The sequence below is a fragment of the Saccostrea cucullata genome, unplaced genomic scaffold (assembly GCF_032062105.1).
Source record: "Saccostrea cucullata isolate Sc308-1 unplaced genomic scaffold, CSIRO_AGI_Scuc_v1 ctg36, whole genome shotgun sequence".
In the NCBI taxonomy this organism is placed as follows: Eukaryota; Metazoa; Mollusca; class Bivalvia; order Ostreida; family Ostreidae; genus Saccostrea; species Saccostrea cuccullata.
In genome coordinates, this window is record NW_026930674.1 from 73,578 (window position 1) to 93,096 (window position 19,519).

General features: G+C 33.2%; 1 protein-coding gene across 2 annotated transcripts in view; it reads right to left on the bottom strand.

The window, feature by feature from the left end:
* Window positions 1-17,605, bottom strand: part of LOC134229556 (cholecystokinin receptor type A-like) — a 55,907-nt gene extending 38,302 nt beyond the window's left edge. Inside the window, exons 1-2 of one of the 2 annotated variants that reach the window (XR_009984204.1) lie at window positions 17,546-17,605; window positions 16,989-17,400 (exon numbers count right to left, since the gene is read on the bottom strand). The gene's annotated coding sequence lies outside the window, so the exon portion shown is untranslated. The remainder of the gene's footprint in view (window positions 1-16,988; window positions 17,401-17,545) is intronic. The other variant, XM_062711300.1, reaches the window with a different exon arrangement.
* Window positions 17,606-19,519: the final 1,914 nt, after the last annotated feature.

Sequence of the window (19,519 nt, forward strand, 5' to 3'; positions counted from 1 at the left end):
ATTTTACTTTTTGATCCGACACGTATTTTGGGTTTAGCGACAACAGCAAAATATGGACTTTGCCATTATAACCATATGGGAGGCGGGGGTATCATTTAGTGAGCTCATTGCTCACAATACCTCTAGTTTCTCTTTCAATTTGGCCGTTTGGGTTAACTTCTTGTCCAAATTTAAATTATTCTTCAATTTATGAAGTTTCGACATCCCGCCTGAAAAAAAAAAATCCTTGATCTGCCCTGAGGCTTAATAAATGGTACAGCAGAAAGTGCGTAAGATCTTATACCTATTATTGCCCTAAGGGATTGTTACAGAGTGAGAGAGAGAGGGAGAGAGAGAGAGAGTTAGTTCAATGTGTCACAAAGTAAATTCTACAAAATTTATTTTAAAAATGTAACAGAATTCAATTTTATAAAAAGAATTATTTTCAATGCTTATTTTTGACATATGCTTAAATTCATTTATCTAGCAATTAATGTTTAGACAGCAAAAAGGAATTTGTCACTCAATATTTATTTAAGGAATTAGTGTCAATTCTCTGCCTCAATGAGTGTCCGACTTGTACATGTGATAATTGCGTAAATGTGTGAATAGAAGTTTGAGTGAATGCCGTATGTTGTGTGAGAGAGTCAGTTTTTAGATCCGCTGTGGACAATCACGGACGTGAATATTAGATGTACTGGACCTTCCGTCATCAAGAAAGTACATTTTTACTCTGGACTATTCCGAGTCACCAGAACGTTTGTGTGTGTGTGTCTGTGTGTAAACATTCTGAAGTTGCTTTTGTGCTATATGACTTGACGTGATTTATCTTTCAAAGTACAAACTTTTACTTTTTACTGCTTGACTTTCGTTGAAATAAATTGTCATCACAAGTTCACTTGTGTTAAATATATACAAAAGAGTAAATAAAAATTATCCGTATTCAACCAGTGTCAAGAATCCCTACCCTAGCTTTTAAAATTATCTCCCAAATACTCCTACAGAAATTACTTTTATATAAAAAAAAAATAGCGACACTATAAGGCAGGGATACTGAAATCTCGATAGACTCTCTATAACAACATAATTATAAAACATTTATACATTCCTCAAAATGCACATACTTTGTGGTCGGAGTGACACATTTAAAAAAAATTTCAAAATTGAATTCGGCAGAGATGTCTGTCTTCCAAGAATATTTAGATAACGGTCATGTCAATTATTTTTGCAGCCCCCCCCCCCCCCGCCTAAAAATCAAATGACTAGATGTCAATCTGAACAGGGGATGGCATTTCTTCGTGTGTTTGTGTGTTAAAGATCGTATAGATCTATGTACACAAAAATATTGTATTCTGGCTAATTGCTTTTAAGTTTTGAAGTAAATAATTACCGTACATCAAATTACTTGGTTTAGATTTGAGATTAGTACTAAAATAATCAGTTATAATTGACAAATGAATTTTGCGACGCGAACCAACTGCAGACTATATACATGACTTTGTATAGAATGTATATTAGAACTACATGTAGATAGACAATTCACAATTATAGCTTATGAACAGCAGTTATAATACCCCCCCCCCCCTTCAGCCGCGCAAATACCAAATAACTTCTCTTTCCACTTGTGATATTTTCCCTGACCAAAATCTGATCAGCACGGACTAAGTGTATCGGCCTGCTAGTCTGTACGGAGTAATGACAGTGTGTTTACTTTTGAGCTTTTACGGAGTTTATTTCTTTTTTGTGATGCATATTTCAATAAATGGAATTCAGGGTGTATATCACTTGACTTGTGCACATCTTCGAACGGATGCAGTAACCTTATTACCAGGTATGGGTACGTTTACAGCGTTCGAGGCGTTTTCTCGATATGCACCAATTGCATAGGGGCTGCAAATCAAAGACGTTGGCTGTTTTGTTCCTTTCAAATGATATAGTTTCAAAATGTGTTTGCAGATTTTACTGCTTTTTATTTCAAGTTTCTTCTGCATAAATTGGCGCACTGTAAAAATACGTACGCGTGACGTGCATCTAAATTTCTCACCAAACTTGCATTTTTTTTCTTTTGATTCAAATCAATAATTATTCAGAAATATGATTATTATGTTGTTTATTGTGGTTTTGAAATGTCTTGATATTCTCATGTGTTCTCATATGCTTTACCATCGGAGATGTGCACAAGTCGATACCCAAACCAAAAAATCATTCAACTGTAACGAGCGCTTTGGGGTATATATCGTTACAATGAGACAAGGTATCTGAAAGAAATATGGCGGAATACGGCTATAGTTGGTATGAAACAAGTCGTACATAGATGAAAATGTTGCGTTTTTAAGAATTCATGTCAGCTTTAAGGAATACTATTATAGGCGAGAATTAAATTTTCGCGAGCATACTGCCTCGCGTAATTACGCGAAAATTAAGTTCTCGCGAATAAAAAGTGATTTACAGTAAGTGTTTGATGGACACTTAGATAGATAAATTCAACATTCAGCTACTAATCCAAATTTGTATCTTTTTTCTCGAAAAAGATCTGATACTAAGAAGAGAATGGTTGTGTACAATTTAAGTGTGCTAATTTATGCACATTCGTATCGTATTTTTACATAAATTAGGGTTTTATCAAAACAAGATATGAAAGATATGAAAGGTTCTGGAAAAGCATTTAGAAGAATCAGCGAGATGCCATGAGGGAGTAGTCATTATTAGCCTTATACAAGTATTTTTGAAATCGTTATCGAACATATGAGAATTCAAATAAGATTTTATAACATAGTTCGTGTTTTGTAAACAGTGCATTGCATTAAACAGACCCTTAAACTTGCTTCCACATAATGTTGATTAAAGGAAACAAATTGCCACATGTGTTCATAATTATCATATCTTGGGTTGTTGGCTGTTTTTATTTATTATTGAAATTAATATTTCATTCATATTTGGACAAATCAATTAGCCAGCTAGAAATAGTTTAATGCCAAGAAACAACAATTATTAGAATAATAATTGCATGATGTATTTAATGCGATAATTTGTTTGGAGGTTTCCGGAAACATTTACGTTGGTAAATTGTGAAAATTCTCAGATCCACGCCTTGCCTGAGGGATTAATTGTAATAGAATGTGTAAGATCACGTGGTCAGCTCAGCGAGTCATTCACACTCGCGCGCTTACCACCGCTAACATGAAGCACGTCTATTTTGAAGACCCACCTCCACCCCAGCATTCCTATCCCTTAATATGATCATTAATGTGTCTTGTAAAATTCATATTATATTATAGTTTTTACTCAATTGTTTTACTGCTTCTATGTATTTGGTTTTGATTACTATCTTTTTGCAAGCTTTTTCTTCTGAGGTTTTGATTGCATCTTTGATGTACCATCTTTTTGCCAACTTTTTCTTGTGAAGTTTGCCTATTTTGTTTTGATGTGCCATCTATTTGCTAACTTTTTAAGATGATGTTTTGATTGTCTTGTCTTACAGATACTTTTTTCTAGTCATTTTTGGGGGATCAGACATTATCATATTTTACGTAACTGATAAGCAAAGCTTGTGAATCTGATCCCCCTTCTTGTTTGTTAAATTGTTCACATTTATACCGTCATTTTAATAAATGACATTATTCATCAACATGAAAGTGTTTTATTTGACTTTTACAAAATTAGCAAAAACAAGCTGCGGTGATCTTGCCTATAAGCATTAGAAGACATAAATAAGATTGTGTTTCAAGGATAACGACGAACAGATTGCTTGATAAATGCCCCAACACCAGTTGTCTTCAGCTTAAAACATCGTCTTTAGAAAAGCCCCGACAAATAGTTAGATGTCATGAACCAATTTATAAAATGACAGATGAGACCTGATACCCTCTCTGGTTAACAAAGCACTTACTCTCTTACCCCACCATTGCCAGATCGGAGACTTGCAGACGATGGTCAATTATCGCCAATAGAATCCTCCCGTCTGAGCTATTGCACGACATTCAATCCCTTTTTTCTTGTTTTCAAGAAAGGATTTTTATTCATTAGTTTGTATGGTTTATCAGATTTCTCTTTCTTCTCAGGAACTATAATTTCGGAATAAAATGTATCTTTTAGTACTTCGCCTTTGTATTTAAAAACAACAATCACAAACATTACCCATATATCATCCCAAAAACAGGAAGCCTCTTTCCTCTTTTTCGGTTATTTGTGCAATCAAAGTCAATTTCATTTAATTTTCAGTAATTTTTTCATCATTTTCGTTTAGATTATAAATTTGAAAATGAAACAATTCGAATTCACATTACTCAACTGACATCAATGTAGTACCTCAGGCAATGGCAAAAACAAAAACAGGTGTCACTGAAAAGCACAATACCTTTCATTTAGGAAACGGGTGTCTCAATTAATGTAAATTTCGTCGAAGCCCAAATTGGATTGCGAATTCAATTGCCTAATTACGTTGTCTTTTTTATGGATGTTGCCAACATTGGCTAAATTAAGCAAAGAAAAAGCAACATTTTCTCCAATTATTTTTACTCAAATAAAAGAATAAAATAAAACCAACGGCAAGCAAGGCCTGGGAACCAAACAGGAATAAATAAATGTAATTAAATTCAAATAATGCCCTCCGCAATCAATAAAATATGAAGCGGTCGCTAAAGGACATAAAGAGAATTGCGAATGATAATTTAAGTAACCGAAAGAATGGAATCAGGACTTCAAAATCTCTAAATATCTTTTGGCATTGTAGAGTATATTTCGATTAATTAATATACAAAAAACGCGAGTATGTGGAACGTGTCAAACACATTGTTTCTATATACTCTCGTTTTGCTGTCTAGTAGACATTAATACAGCTAATTCTGACCGACATATAAATAGTTAATTGATTCCTTACACTCTGTTGTGGGTGGAAAGTGGATGGACAACACAGATTAAAAGACTGTAATTTGTCCCTCCTTTGTAGCGAGAAAGCAGTCTAAGTGTGGTGGGTCCCCGTCACGAATATGATGAGGGTCTTTATTAATTATGCATCCCTTAAAATTTCTAAGAAAGATTTATAATACAAGTTCAGTATTTGAAGAAAATAAAGACCTCTATTCAGAAAAGAAAGATGCATTATATAGAATATTTTATCCATCTTTCCTATATTACAGGACTTCTTTCTGTCTTTCATAGGAATACAGATCAGAGACATAAATTGCCTTTCATCCCCCAACAATGTGTGATATGATGAAAAGACGTTCATGGAGCAAAGCTGGTCAGTCGAATCATTGGTCGAGTGTATAAAAAGACCCCTGGTGATAACTGCAAGCTTTTGCCTGGAATGGACTTCATGTGTCCAGAGCTAGTCAGAGCTAGATTGTTTTATCAGGCTTTATGCTGATATTTCTGTCAGCTTTTGTGACAAGTTGAGGGCAAACAACTAAGCAATGTCAAGCGAGATCAAAATGGGTGATCGCTACATATTTTGCTATCTTCCAAATAAACTTATTTACTGTCGTAAATTTATAGAATTATTGCTGCCTAGTTTTTGGACAACAAATAAGAAACTTTTCTTCTTACTACAAGACAACACAGAAACTAAACAAAGTAGTTTTGGAACTTCCCTTTATGTTGCATGCGGCTTTATTACCTTGTTTTTTCCAGAATGGCATTAGGCATTGAGCTTTAATCAGATATTAGATCTGAGAATCTGAAGTTTGATATTGATATAGTAAAAACTGGGTTCATTCGATAAATTTTCGCTTCACTTGGTATTATTTAATAACTTGAGTAGCGATGAGTGGTTGCTCCCTAGGAGTATTCCGGGAAATAACATGATCTGCGGGAGTAGAACATGGTCTATTTTCCGTTTTTATCCGGTGTTACTTCATATGCTCAGTTACAGTGCACTGCAAGTCACGCTACTTCGCTGTCCACTTAACAAAAGTGCTGCCAAGGAATCTTGGATTTTGTTTGCTTGTTTAATAGACCAGTGGTCAACAATATAGCATTTAGAACTTCCTGGTTTTTAAATACAAGTTTACATTGGCTCTACGTTATCTATACAATGAAACACAAAATGTACGTTTATCTACAAATTGTACATGTTATACGATAACTTACAAAATTTCAGTAACGTTTATAAAATCTTCTTAAAATTAATTTGTTTCGATAATATTATAAAATATGAAAGCCTCTGGTCATTTAAAACATGTCAACGATCAGTTGAAGATTTTTTAAGTATATCTATCAAAATTGGTACACGCTAGTACGAAAAAAAAATCATTTCAAAATTCAAAGCATATGCACTCTTTTCCTTAATTAAAAACAGCAACAGATATTTTGGGTGTTGTTAAATAATCTTCGGTGCTGGAAACACTTACTCGTCTGAAAGACAAAGTTTAATATTATAAATTACCAAATGATTGTAACATGTGGGTAGATATTAGCTGTTTGGAATAATATTACACATCTTTATTAAAATTTGAAAAATGTCAAACCAATATCCTACAGTGATTTTCATTTCTGGCTTGCCCCTGGATTTTCTACATTAATGGCAAAATGTGATGTTGTGAAGGGAAAAAAAGTATTTTTAGTATGCCATTGAATACATGTATACCATCATCCTTGAGGTATACAGAATAAGTAACAATTTTTATCCGAATTAAAAATTGAATTATATGGCAAAGTTTAGACTATTACATGAAATCGAACTTAACTGGTTTTCTTAATCTACATTCTAAGTTACTTCTAACTTTTTTTTTAAAGTGTATAGTATATTAGAATTTTTAATGTTTGTACAATTTAAAAGATTTGTCTTCTTACTCTCTCTTAAAAAGAAATTTAATATCAAGTCTCTTTATTCCAATTAATGTTATTGTTTGAAACATTTTCGGTTCTTTTTAAATCTCTGATTCAGTTCTGAGAGATGAAATTAAACTGCTGACATTTCGTTAAACACCGAATGCCGAATGTTGCAAAATGATGTTAATATCTGGTTTCTTTCGTTGAAATTAAGATGTCTAACAAAACAATTATTCTTAAAAACTAATTTATTTCTTAACAGGAATCAAAGCATCTACATTCAGCCAAACATTCTAGATCTCTTTACATAATTATAAAACAAAAAATCCTAATAGATGGGAAAAAAAGACTAAATATTGAATCATAGTTTAAAAGCATTCAAGCATTCCAAAGTGAATCGAAGTTGTCAATGCTTTTGTGATTTATACCAGTTTTGCAAAACATGAAACATTTTTTCTTCGAAAGCATGTGTCGAAAACATAGTTATGCTGACAATAAAATTGTCCAATAATTTTTCATCACATTTTCCGGTGTATTTAATAATAATCCTAGGAAAACAGGTGTCAACGGCAGAAGTGTAAACCAACAACAAATGTTCTCCATGCACGAGTTAAAACTAAGTCTGGCTAAGTAGTTTTTGTCACGTAACACACTTGGTAGCTGGGAGAAGCAAAAATGCTGCTGAAAGCATCCTCTCGAAGCTTAGAATCGCTTTCTCAAACAGTTCCCGCCATCCTCATTGATAATTTATAAATTTAATTCTGTCAAGAACATTCGACGTTAGTATTAGTGTGAATAATGCAGTGGTGAAAATATCTATTGACATTTTTATCTCTTTTTATCTCATTAAATCTATGATATTGCACTTTAATGAAGGGAAAGGTTATAATCACATTTCTTCTCTCGAATTGTTTAATCATGGAAATATCCAAAACAATTTAAAATATTTACAGAATGTACTGAGCGATTCTTGTGGGTTTTTTTTTTTACACTTTCCTACCAAAATTCTCTTACTTGTATAATCGTTTGAAACATGATTTTGAATACCGTCCGTTGAAACGCCTATATAAAGAATGACAATAATGAAATAATTATAATATCTGTATAATATGTAGAAAATATATACCAACATATGAATCACTTTACTAAAACAGTGGTCAGTGGAAACCAAAACACACAAGATCCAGTCAGGACACGAGGTAGATGGGACCTTTTAGTTTTTTTTATAGTTGAAAAGAAGCAAAGAGCCAGAAACTCATAAATATATATCTCGCTGATCGGTCGCAACCTTTTTACATGGTTAGAATAAATCTATTGATGTTTGTAAATGTTTAGTAAACACTAGAATGATGGAGATCAGACAAGGTTGGTACCCGCTATTAAGCATAGTGTTTATAAAGATTCCATATGGTTTAACTGACGTAGTAGGTCATTACGTCAGTAAAATATTACTGCGCCCGTTAAATAGTTCTCTAAACAATCAATAGCTTTTCAATATCTGATAAAGAGGTTCTGTAAAACGACTTCCTGTTAGTCGAGTTATTCAATCGAAAGTGATTTCTGATCCATCTGTTTGCACCTGCATATATATTGGTAATGTGATATTCACAAAATTTACATAAAAGCTACATAATCAAGAACCTATCACAACGCTACATAAACAAGAACTCTATCTGCCTCTCTGCAAATTAATTAAAGAAAAAGCTTTGAATTACCACTGAATGTAATTCTGAAATTAGAGGTGTTCTCTTTTATACTTTATTTTTCCTATATTAATCTTTGTATTGTGCATAAAAGTGACATTGCGAGTATTTATGGCTCTGATATTTTACTAATGTTCAAAGCTGCAAACTTATTGCTTTTTTTGAAAAATCATTTCAATTTAAGGAGCTTAATATCAGACACAAAAGTGCGATGGGTCTGGTTGCCTGTGATAATTCTACCTTAATATAAATCCGTATTGCATGCTTTATTGCTAAACATACGACCCGAAAAACTGAACGGAAATAATATTATAATATACACGTAGTACAAAAATATTGCTTTATGTTCATCTGTTATTAATGAAAGACCGAAGCCAAGTCAACTGAGCTAGTTTTTTGATGGATTAAAAATAAAATAACAACAGTAGTGAAAGTGAAAAAAAAGTCATTTATTGAAGTAAATGACGCAAAACAAAAATATAAACATATTGTGATTAGCTAAAAAACTCGAAAGAATGCAAAAGTCTTTAATATATATGCAATCTGACCCCCTAAAATATATAGCATAAAGCAGGCACTGATATGCCTGTACTAAAAAGGGTGGGATAAAAGAAAATTAACGCCACAATCCAATTGCAAATTGGATCCACCGTTTATTTTCTTTTATCCCACCCTTTTTTGATGACAGGCATATCAGTGCCTGCTTTATGCTATATCTAATTTTAGGGGGTCAGATTGCATAATATGATACCAAAGACTTTTGCATTCTTTCGAGTTTTTTTAGTCTTGTCTGACCCCCTCATAATATGTTTATATTCTTGTTTTGCGTCATTTACTTCAATAAATGACATTTTTTCACTTTCACTACTGTTGTTATTTTATTTTTAATCCATCAAAAAACTAGCTCAGTTGACTTGGCTTCGGTCTTTCATTAATAACAGAGGAACATAAATAAGTTATTATTAATACGATAATGATATCCTTTATGTGACAGAGTTAAAGGAATTGTAATTGTTTTATTTGTTATAATTTATTTCTGATGTGATTATCGGCCGCAGCAGCGGCCGATTTATTTGTGGTTGTGTTAGAATGTGCACATGGGGAAATGAGACGCTATTTTTTTATTTTTAGAGTAAAATAATTCTTATATGATAACATGTATTATATCATGAGTAAAATATTTTAAAAACTTGCTTTAAATTAAGTATTAATTGTAGTTATAACGCTTCAATCTCATTACAATTTCTCATCAGATAATTGATAATTTATGGTTATATAAAAAGAGTTTATAATAGGTACTCCCCACCCTGGGAGTGTGTAAGATTTGAAAGCAAATCGTCACGATTTTCCGGATAAAAATGACGTGATAAAAGTGCATGCTGAATAAAAATTGAAAAGTTGTTCAAGTAGTAAAAATTGTTCTGAATATGTTACAGCTCACTGTTGCGAATGGAACAATGATAATTTTTCTACATTTTGCACCGTGCCTCGAAGCATAACCTACTCTGCAGAAATCGGCATTATCACGTGACAAAGATCTAGGGTATCAGTACGTGGTTCACTTTGAGGCCTAAATCTTCATTTTGATGACGATAAATTTTTATCATTTATCATTGGCTTTATTTTAAGGAATTCATTTGATGAACAAATACACTAATAATTCTATTTATTTAATTCTTAAAATTATTTAAAATTATTTCTTTTGCTTTGAAGACAGTCTGAAATAAAAAAAAAAAAAAAAAAAAAAAAAAAAAAAAAAGATCCACTATTTCAGCTTTGAATAAGTTGTTTTTTCCCTCCATGTTTTAAAATTGTGAAAGTACTTTCTGAAATGCTAAATTTTGTTTGCGGCCGATTTGATGCTTTGCATCAATTTTACTTGTATGTTTTTATTTTGTAATTGTAAAGTTGTTTGGTGTTTTAAAACTATTTAGATCGGGATCAATTGCCTATTATTAATCTATGACACAATTGTCTTAATTTACAGCCAATCAGCGTGCCTTCTCCCAATCACGTGATCATTGTGTTTATTTACCAAAGGAGAAGGCAAGCTGATTTGCAAGGGAAATTTTTTGTTGAAAAAACCCTCCATCCATCCCCCTTTCTTCCACCGTCTTATATTATATTTGTTATATATGTACATGCATTAGTGTTCATACTTGTTTGTTTGGGATTTATTTTCTTTTATTCCACCCTTTTTGAGGACAGGCATATCAGTGCCTGCTTTGTGCTATATTTAATTTTAGGGGGTCAGATTGCATAATATGATACCAAAGACTTTTGTATTCTTTCGAGTTTTTTCTAGTCTTGTCTGACCCCCTCATATGTTTATATTTTTGTTTTGCGTCATTTACTTTCTATCATTTAGTGTAAGTCTTTATTATAACTTATTTAGATGTCTTTTTTTCAAATTCATTGATAAGTAACGTTTGTGAACTTGGCATGAGAAAATGTTGGTGACATGAAACATGAAACAGTTTCAAAAGTTCTTTTTAATTTTATATTTATTCAAAATTAATTTGGATAAGAGCAACGCAAAGCGGATCATACCCTCGCAAAGAGAATACATGTATCTATATATATCAAAGCAGCATTCAACATCCACGTCGATGCAAATTACGTCACTTCCTTTTTGCACAGGATAAACTTACTCAGCCTGTAAGAAACAAACACACACACACACACACACACACACACACACACACATGGCTGCGTTATTTTATCTCCTCCAACTCCGTTGCGAGGGGATAAAAAAACCATGCAGGTATGCCTTGGTCCTAAATGCTCACGGTCTGAAATGCGACTGTCGATTGATTGATTGATTGTATGTTGTTTAAAGTCCTTCTCGAGAATTTTTCACTCATATGGAGACACCACCACTTGCCGGTAGAGAGCTGCAAATTTTGTCCTATACTAACTTACGGCCATTGAGCAGTGATGGGTCTTTTTCGTGCCAGCACCTACTGCGACACGGGACCTCGGTTTATACGGTCTCATCGGGATTCGAACCAGCGATTTAAGGATCAACTCCTTACCTCGCGACTCTAGAGCGTTTTTTGCGGAATTCTCGACTGACACCTTTGGTTACGTACCTTTTGTTGACGATCATCATCTTAGATTGGCTTTGGAGCTACGCTCGACGCCATTAAAATGTGTATCACTATACATCAATGTACCAGCAGACTTGAATTATAGTAGTTTGTTGTTTAAGCTACATACAATAGTAACATGCCACAGTCATGCAAAGGTGTTTCAAACAATGCACAATTTCAAAGTTATATAATGAGTCCAAATCATTTTTGTAAGATTTTTATGTATTATAAAGGGGAAGATTAATGAAAACTATAAGTAGGCCTATCGCAGAGTTTTACAAACTCATCTGCATTGTACTGTTGTAAAGTATGAAAAGACTTACATATGTAAATATCAGTGCCCGTCGGGAAAAGAAATATCAACTTCGTCATTGTTATCGTCGATATCATGGTCACGCGACTTTCCTTTTTAAAGTGAAACTTTTAAACCATTGAATTAGAACATGCCAAAATATTGGAAATAAGGAATCAGTCATAAAATCGTTTGTGAAGTCGATCGTTCCTTGAAGCCCGTAGGTCTACCAGCATCCATTTCTATGGACTTGACAAAATGTTAACTTTTTCAACGTTTCTGCGCAGGCGTACTTTAAAAGGAAAACATGAAAATGGTGAAGGAATTTTCCTTTTTTGTGTCACAGGATTTGGCAACAAATATAGTTTAAAAATCATAGCTTTTAAAACTTGAAAAAATATTGATTATGATCGTTTCCTGGGATTATTTTGTATCAGGTTTTTCTTGGCTCAATTCGGATTTACTATATCTAGTATCAAACATAACATATTTCAACTCAGTTTACAAAATATTGCTGATGTACCACCTGTCTACGTGTCAAGCGTAAAGATTTAAAGTTAAGTCAGGATAAGATACGGCTGAATTAAAGATTAAATCATCGAAATCTACGGTCCTGGAGATTTGTAGGAAATGTCTGGAAGAATCCTGAATCCGCTATCTTATGTATAAATGATTGCAATTATCTCCATAACAAAATATACGAGCCTTATGTATGATTAGAATAAGAAGTGGAAGTATATGGGAGTAGTCTTTGATATATGAAGGCACATTCTGTTTCATACATTTTTCAGCATTGCACGATCTTACGATCTCTATCTCACTATAGCTTTATATCAAGTTTACATTATCAATTTAACCATTATACAACTCTCTCTCTCTCTCTCTCTCTCTCTCTCTCTCAGAATTGGGATCTCCTAAAAGGAAATATCTACTTTACAAGCAGAATTAATACTTAAGATTTCGTTCCTTCACGCAAAGCGATGGAGGATAACGATTTGCGTGTGTCGTGATTTTCTTGTGCTTAGTCGTAACCTAGTGGCACTACTCGCCTTATCTTCGAAGACGAGCCTGACTTTTTACTACATTATATGAAGTCAATTATTCGATCAGTAAAACATAATTCAATCATCTTGTTCTGGTCGGTACTGAACATTGGGGACTTCTAATAAGATCAAGCTAATTTCATCGGACTTCACATTCAGAGGGCACAAAATTGCCACTGGTTTGATAAAGCAGGAAAATGTCATGTCCTCTATGACCATATTTCTAGTGTGTTCGCCATTGGCTTGATAATAGTATTGTTTTGACTTCTTTTGGATGTATTATGCAGTGATTATTCATCGGTCTTGAGGACATTTTATCCCTGAATTCTCGATTAATCTACTTACATTAATAGATAATACATACATATATTATTACAGGGTCAAAGAGAGGTGAGAAGAACTCTACAAAGGCGGAAAATGATATACAGACATCATCTGCATGAGACACTCACCCGCCATTAATGTGATAAAAGAGAGAGAGAGAGTTGTAGATTGAATTTCTTATGTTCTAGAAAAGGTACGCTTTGCTTTAAAAAAATATAACGTTCATGGTATATAGAAGATGCATTTATATGACAATTGGCTAAAGACACTTTAAAAAAAAAAACAGAACAGAGGCGTAGTCACAAACTTAAAAGTGGGGGGGCTCAAGTCCAGAAATTCTTTGACAAGCAAAAAAAAACAAAAAAAAAAACTTAAAAGTGGGGGGGGGGCTCAAGTCCAGAAAATCTTTGACAAGCAAAAAAACAAAAAAAAACAAAACAAAAAACAAATTATTAAAGTTCCCCAAACTCGAAAATCCTATTTCGTGGGGGGGGGGGGGGGGGGGGGGGGGGGGGGGGGGGGGGGGGGGGGGGTAGTGGCCAACTTTTTTTTCAATGGCAAATTATTTTCAATTTCAATTTTTCTACACAATTTTATTATACAACTATGTATTACTATTATTTCATATATCTGTGATTTTGTTCTTCATTAAAAAGTGGGGGGGCACAGACATACTCTTGCCCCCCCACATCTGAAAGTGGGGGGGCTAGTGCCCCCGCTGCCCCCCCTGTGACTACGCCTATGCAGAAGTAAAATGGATAAAGTTTTAACAGGATTTCTCGAGGAAAAAAATGTATAACGGAAAAGTGTAAAATAGGAACATCATAAAAATCTTAATTTTTTATAATTAAAGATATTGATATTTCTATGCGTTAAAGAAAAGAAGTCTAGATAGATTATGAAAGCGAAAATAAAAATTAACTATAGTGTATTTTCAAAATCATTTGTAGCAGGGATTCTGAAAAAACAAACCAAGAAATCAATATTTCAGATGAATGGTTTATCAGTATTAGTTATTAATAATGATCATGTTACTAATTACGGCATTTTATTTCAACTGCACTCAACTATGGTTTTACCTAAAATGCTAATCGAAAATTAAAAATAATGACCACAAATCTCGCGAGATTTAATGAGTTAACTCATTTTGATTGGCTGTTAATGTCTACTTAGAACATCTATCTGCGGGAGCCGTATCTTGTTCTCACTCCTTCTCCTGCACTCCTTCTGAGATTTATGATCTGCTACATCGTTGACATGGCCATCAATTCAAGCCCAAGAGAGGCTTCTTGAGAAATGTCTATTTTATAATCTTCGAGAAGTCTTAAACAATAATCAGCATCTCTTGATAGACGAGAAAAAACGACAATTTGAAAAATGAAGCCCTAGTAATACTTGAAACTACAGAATGCTGGTTTTGATTTAGAACTCTTGCAGGAAAATGTTTGTCTTACACAGGCCAAAATAGAAACTCTAACATTGATTTTACATTATGTCAACGAGGATTTCAAGAAAATCTAGCTACTGCAATATAACGATAATAATAGGGTTAAGCTAACATCACATTCATTAAGACCAGTAATTCAATTGTCGATAATATTGATAACATTCATAAAATCAGTTCCTCGTGTAGAATCTATGGAAAAAGCGCCATTTTTGTTGTATTTTGTCTTTCATCCGCTTCTTTATATAAAACCAATTCAGAGCTTAGAGAAATATCAGCCGTATGGGCCAAGTGTTTGTTAACAATTCATCGTGATCAGCAGGTCATCTTTTTACTTCTGATACTTTAAAATTTTCATTGATTTCACGGTGTGGAGTACAGTTATGTATTAAGAAAAATATCAAATTTTTATATATTTGTTTTAATGTAGTTGTATACATTTCAGATAGACAGGTGCTGGCGTATCTGAAGTCAATATTGACCATCATAAAGTAGGTTCTATTTCGTTATAGGATGTTGAATATTTCAAGGATTATTACTTGATGAACCCCAGAAAATATTGATTATCGTTATTAAAATGAAACTTGTTGTTCTTCTTTAATCACGTATCTTATCCAATATTTATTCTTCAGAGTTTTAGAACGTATATATCCGCAAAAGATTGGTACTTTTTGATGACCTTTGGTCGAAACATTTTTTGTATTTTTTTTTTTTTTTTTGTTTTGTTTTTTTTTTTTTTTTTTTTTTGTATTGTACTTACAATGCATAAAAACAATTATCTGAGATATTCTAACGTACATTCTGTTCAAATAAAATACACAGATCGCATCTGTTGGAAGTTTTTAACATGTGCTCTCTATAAAAAGTAATGCTGATACGGAAATTTCCACTGCTTTATAAACATGTTTGATTCATTGATACCTTCCTTTTAACTTACTCAACAACTAATAATACCTATTCTACAGCAATTTTCAAAGAAATTTTAATTGATTTTGCATACTCGGAATTTTGATTTTCATTACTGATGATTAACATCTTTGATTTGTTCGCTGTATGAAAATAATCTAATAAATCGAGATCAAAGTTCTCAAAACTTTTACATTTTATTTACCGTCAGCAGATGCCTGTCACTGTTTCTACTAAGCGATAAAACTAAGCTCAGCGTTTGTGGTATTTGTATTAATAGTTCACAAAAGTTGAGGATAAAAGACTTCACCCGAGGCATTAATATTAAATGTGATTCATTCACAAAACTATATTTTCCACTGTATTATTACAAATTACTCGTGTTTCCAAACTTCAGTGTTTTTATGTTAGCAAACACGTTTTATGGTTTCAACATTACACAGTTCTTATTATACTCTCATTATCATTTACACATGTACTAATCTACCGAACAGTTGAAATTCTAAAGGATAAATACTTGCAGTGTTGGCTTTTTAAAAAAAATCTTTTATGTTGTAAATTTTGAATTTCTCCCACAAAATAAATTCAAAGAATAATGCATAACAGAATCTTTGATAATTTCATTTAGCTGCATGTCTTAGGTGTTTTGCATAGAACAAAAAGACATGTTTCTATTCATTTCCTTAATTTTGATAATCAATCTTTAACTATATTACCTTTCTTATAGAAAGTCCTTTGCAATAGACTTAAAGTCTCAAATAGATACCATTATCGTAAGCTGCATCAAATATGACGTTTATTTTCTTATGAAAATATAAAGAAGTATAGAAATGAACAATTAGCGTGTTTGGATTATGGAGTTTACACGTGTCTCTTTCTATTCTCTGGCATATGAATCATGACAAGGCTAATTCGTGTGGCGATAATCATTTGAAGACCCCACGCAGATTTCTTTTTTCACTGCTGATTTGTTTGTCTTTTAAAAAAGGGAATTCCTTCGATTTTTCACTGGAACAAAATACCGCAGTTTCATTGTATTTTTTCATATTGATTGCAATTTTAAAACCAGATTTAATTTATTTATCAAGGGGTTTGCATCGTGTTACATTACATGAAATAATTAATTAGCGCCTCTTATGTCAATCATATTAGAAAAAAATATATATCATTGTCCTTTTGTGCTAATGCAAACATTATGAAAAACTTTGACTTCCTTATTAAAGTGTGATTTAATTAATTTCCCAACAATGCCGTATGGTTTTAATCGCTGTATAATTATCGACTACATGCATTTGTTATCGATAAAACAGTCGCAACAAGGCTGATACTTTCCTGCCCTACGATATGATAAAGATTTTTAAAGTTTCTTTCGCAGAGGGGAAATGAAACAAATGGTGTAATAATAAAGTTCTATCATACAAAATGACTACTCACCTAACTGTCCAAATTCACGCCTGGAACTTTAATCCGAAGAATAATTGAAAAACAACTACTTTCTTTAGTTACGTTTACAGCGTATAGTCCTCTGTATGGCTATGATCGATCCCAGCAAGCCGAAAACCTCCAATCGGCAAACGTGCGCCCTCGATAGCTACTGTAGGGAGGGACTTGCATACTTAAACATATCCCTCACCACAGCGGCCACTCTCAAGCGGTACTGTGTTGTCGAAGGTGCTGTCAGTAGCAGAATCGACAGGTGTCGCTACTGTAGCGAGTCTGAATCACTTGTCACACACACTACGACTGAGTCTGGCAGACAAGATTCTTATTTCTCGTCATAATCATTAGCCTCCCTTATATAAAGCACCAGTTTTCAATTACGAATTGACGCAATCATCCATGTAAGCTACAGTTTTGAAAACAACAGATTGTTTACAATAATCAGAGTTATTTATGACAAATAATGTCTTTTACATAAGAACAATAATGTTTGTGTGTCGAAGAAACATCGTTATTGGATCCCAAAATAAAAAGCCTCAGTCTGTACCAACCTTTGACAATTCATACAGCTAAGCGCCGACAACCTTGGTTGTGGAGTTGTTAACACAGCGTACTTCCTACAACTTCCTAGATACCTGCTCCTTTCATGCAGTGTTTATGTTATTTACCTTGATGACGTGTATATAGGTACATATTGTACCTGTCCAAATTAATATGACATGGAATGACAATTCCACGTCATTAATACCTATACACACACTTTCCCATCTCTCTTCTCTTAAATTTCACACGGGGCTATATCAATTAATTCCACCTATTGCACTTATGGTGAAGTACGGATCAATAACTGGGGTCTAATTAGTGCTTTCTGTTTTAATGCTAATTACACTGCTGTTTTGAAGGCATCGTATTTATTGGACATTTACTAGATTTATATGTCACTATCTATTCTATGCTCCTTTGAAAGTTAATTCACAGTTTAACACCAGGAAGCAATAGAATAAAAAATAAATGCATTTCTAGAATAGTACCATCACGGTTAAAATAATTTTTTCATACAGTTTGTTAATTTCTAACATCCCACGTAGCTGACTCACGAAATGGGATTTTTTCAAGTATATCAAAGATTTAATGTTTGAAAATGAACAATGCAGGACAAATAGATAGCTTTATTTGTATCATTAGCTATCGTACATGTAGACAACTGCTTCTTCAGCAAAAATGGAAATTTTACTTACTATTTTGTGAATGGTCATCAACAAAGTGTCGTTGTTTAAAATCATTTTTGATTCTACACACGAGTACTCTAAAGATGCTATGACAAAGATACTCGAGTCCCTCATTGACACCATTTATATGGTCTTCAGAGACCAGGACCTCCAACAAACTGCTGGAATTCTGATGGAAACTAATTGTGAAACATATGGCGATAACGAATTATAGTATTCAAGATCAAAAGTCCATAAAACAATACAAAATAGGAACAGAGCAAATACGGACCTCCAAAACATCAGAGGTTTAATCAGGTGCCATGGAGTAGTAAGTATCCCCTGCCGACCGGTCACACCCGCCGTGTGCTCCTTGTCATGGTCGGAAAATAACGGAAAAATCCGTGGTCAATTCAGTGTACAAGTAATGGACTAACAATTAGTATGAAAAACGTCAGTCATTTAACTCAATGAGAAACTGTATTTGCTTACAAGGACGACCATATCGACCATAGAACTTCGAAATGATAACTTTAAACAAGACAACCGATATTCATGTTTCATCAATTGTTTCTCAATAGTTTACCTCGTTTTAGAAATTGTTCATACATAGAGCATGCTCTTGCGTATCGATTCAAATGAGATATACGAGGGTTGTTCGAAAAGTTCGTGGACAACTGTCATATCTTTTTTATTTGACGTCATATGTTATCCAAATTTGGTAGAAATATTTTAACAATAATTCCAAATGATATTTATTATTTTTGGCAAAATATTACGATTTATTAAAAACTTATCCAGATTTTGAAAATGCAAAAATCGGATAGCGGAGCAGGTCACAATTTAGTCAGTTAGAGACAATAAAATAAATAATGTCTATAGTCATATTCTCTGTAAAATGGAGGAAAAACGAAAACTACCTAGAAATTCAAATTAAGAATTGTTGCATCGATACGTGTACCAAATAATGCTTTTATATCTTGCTTTGTTGAAAAGAAATCAACTTGAGAAGATAGGTAGTCCTTATTGAAAACGACAAAAACGATGACGTTTTAGAACGTCACGGAGCAGCAGATACCGAAGCAATTTTGTGTTTTTCTCAGGAAAAATCCTGAATAAACTCTAAAAATGTTGAAGGAATCAAGAAAATATGTCTCAAGCGATTTGTGCATGTGTGTACAAAAAGTAAAGGCAATATCTGAGTGACAGAGACTCTGTATCGAATGAGAATGACCTGTGAAGAAACGGTTTTACTGTAAACATCTGAACAAAACTTAAAAATTTGAAACGTAAATGAAAGACAAAGGCGCTTCAGAG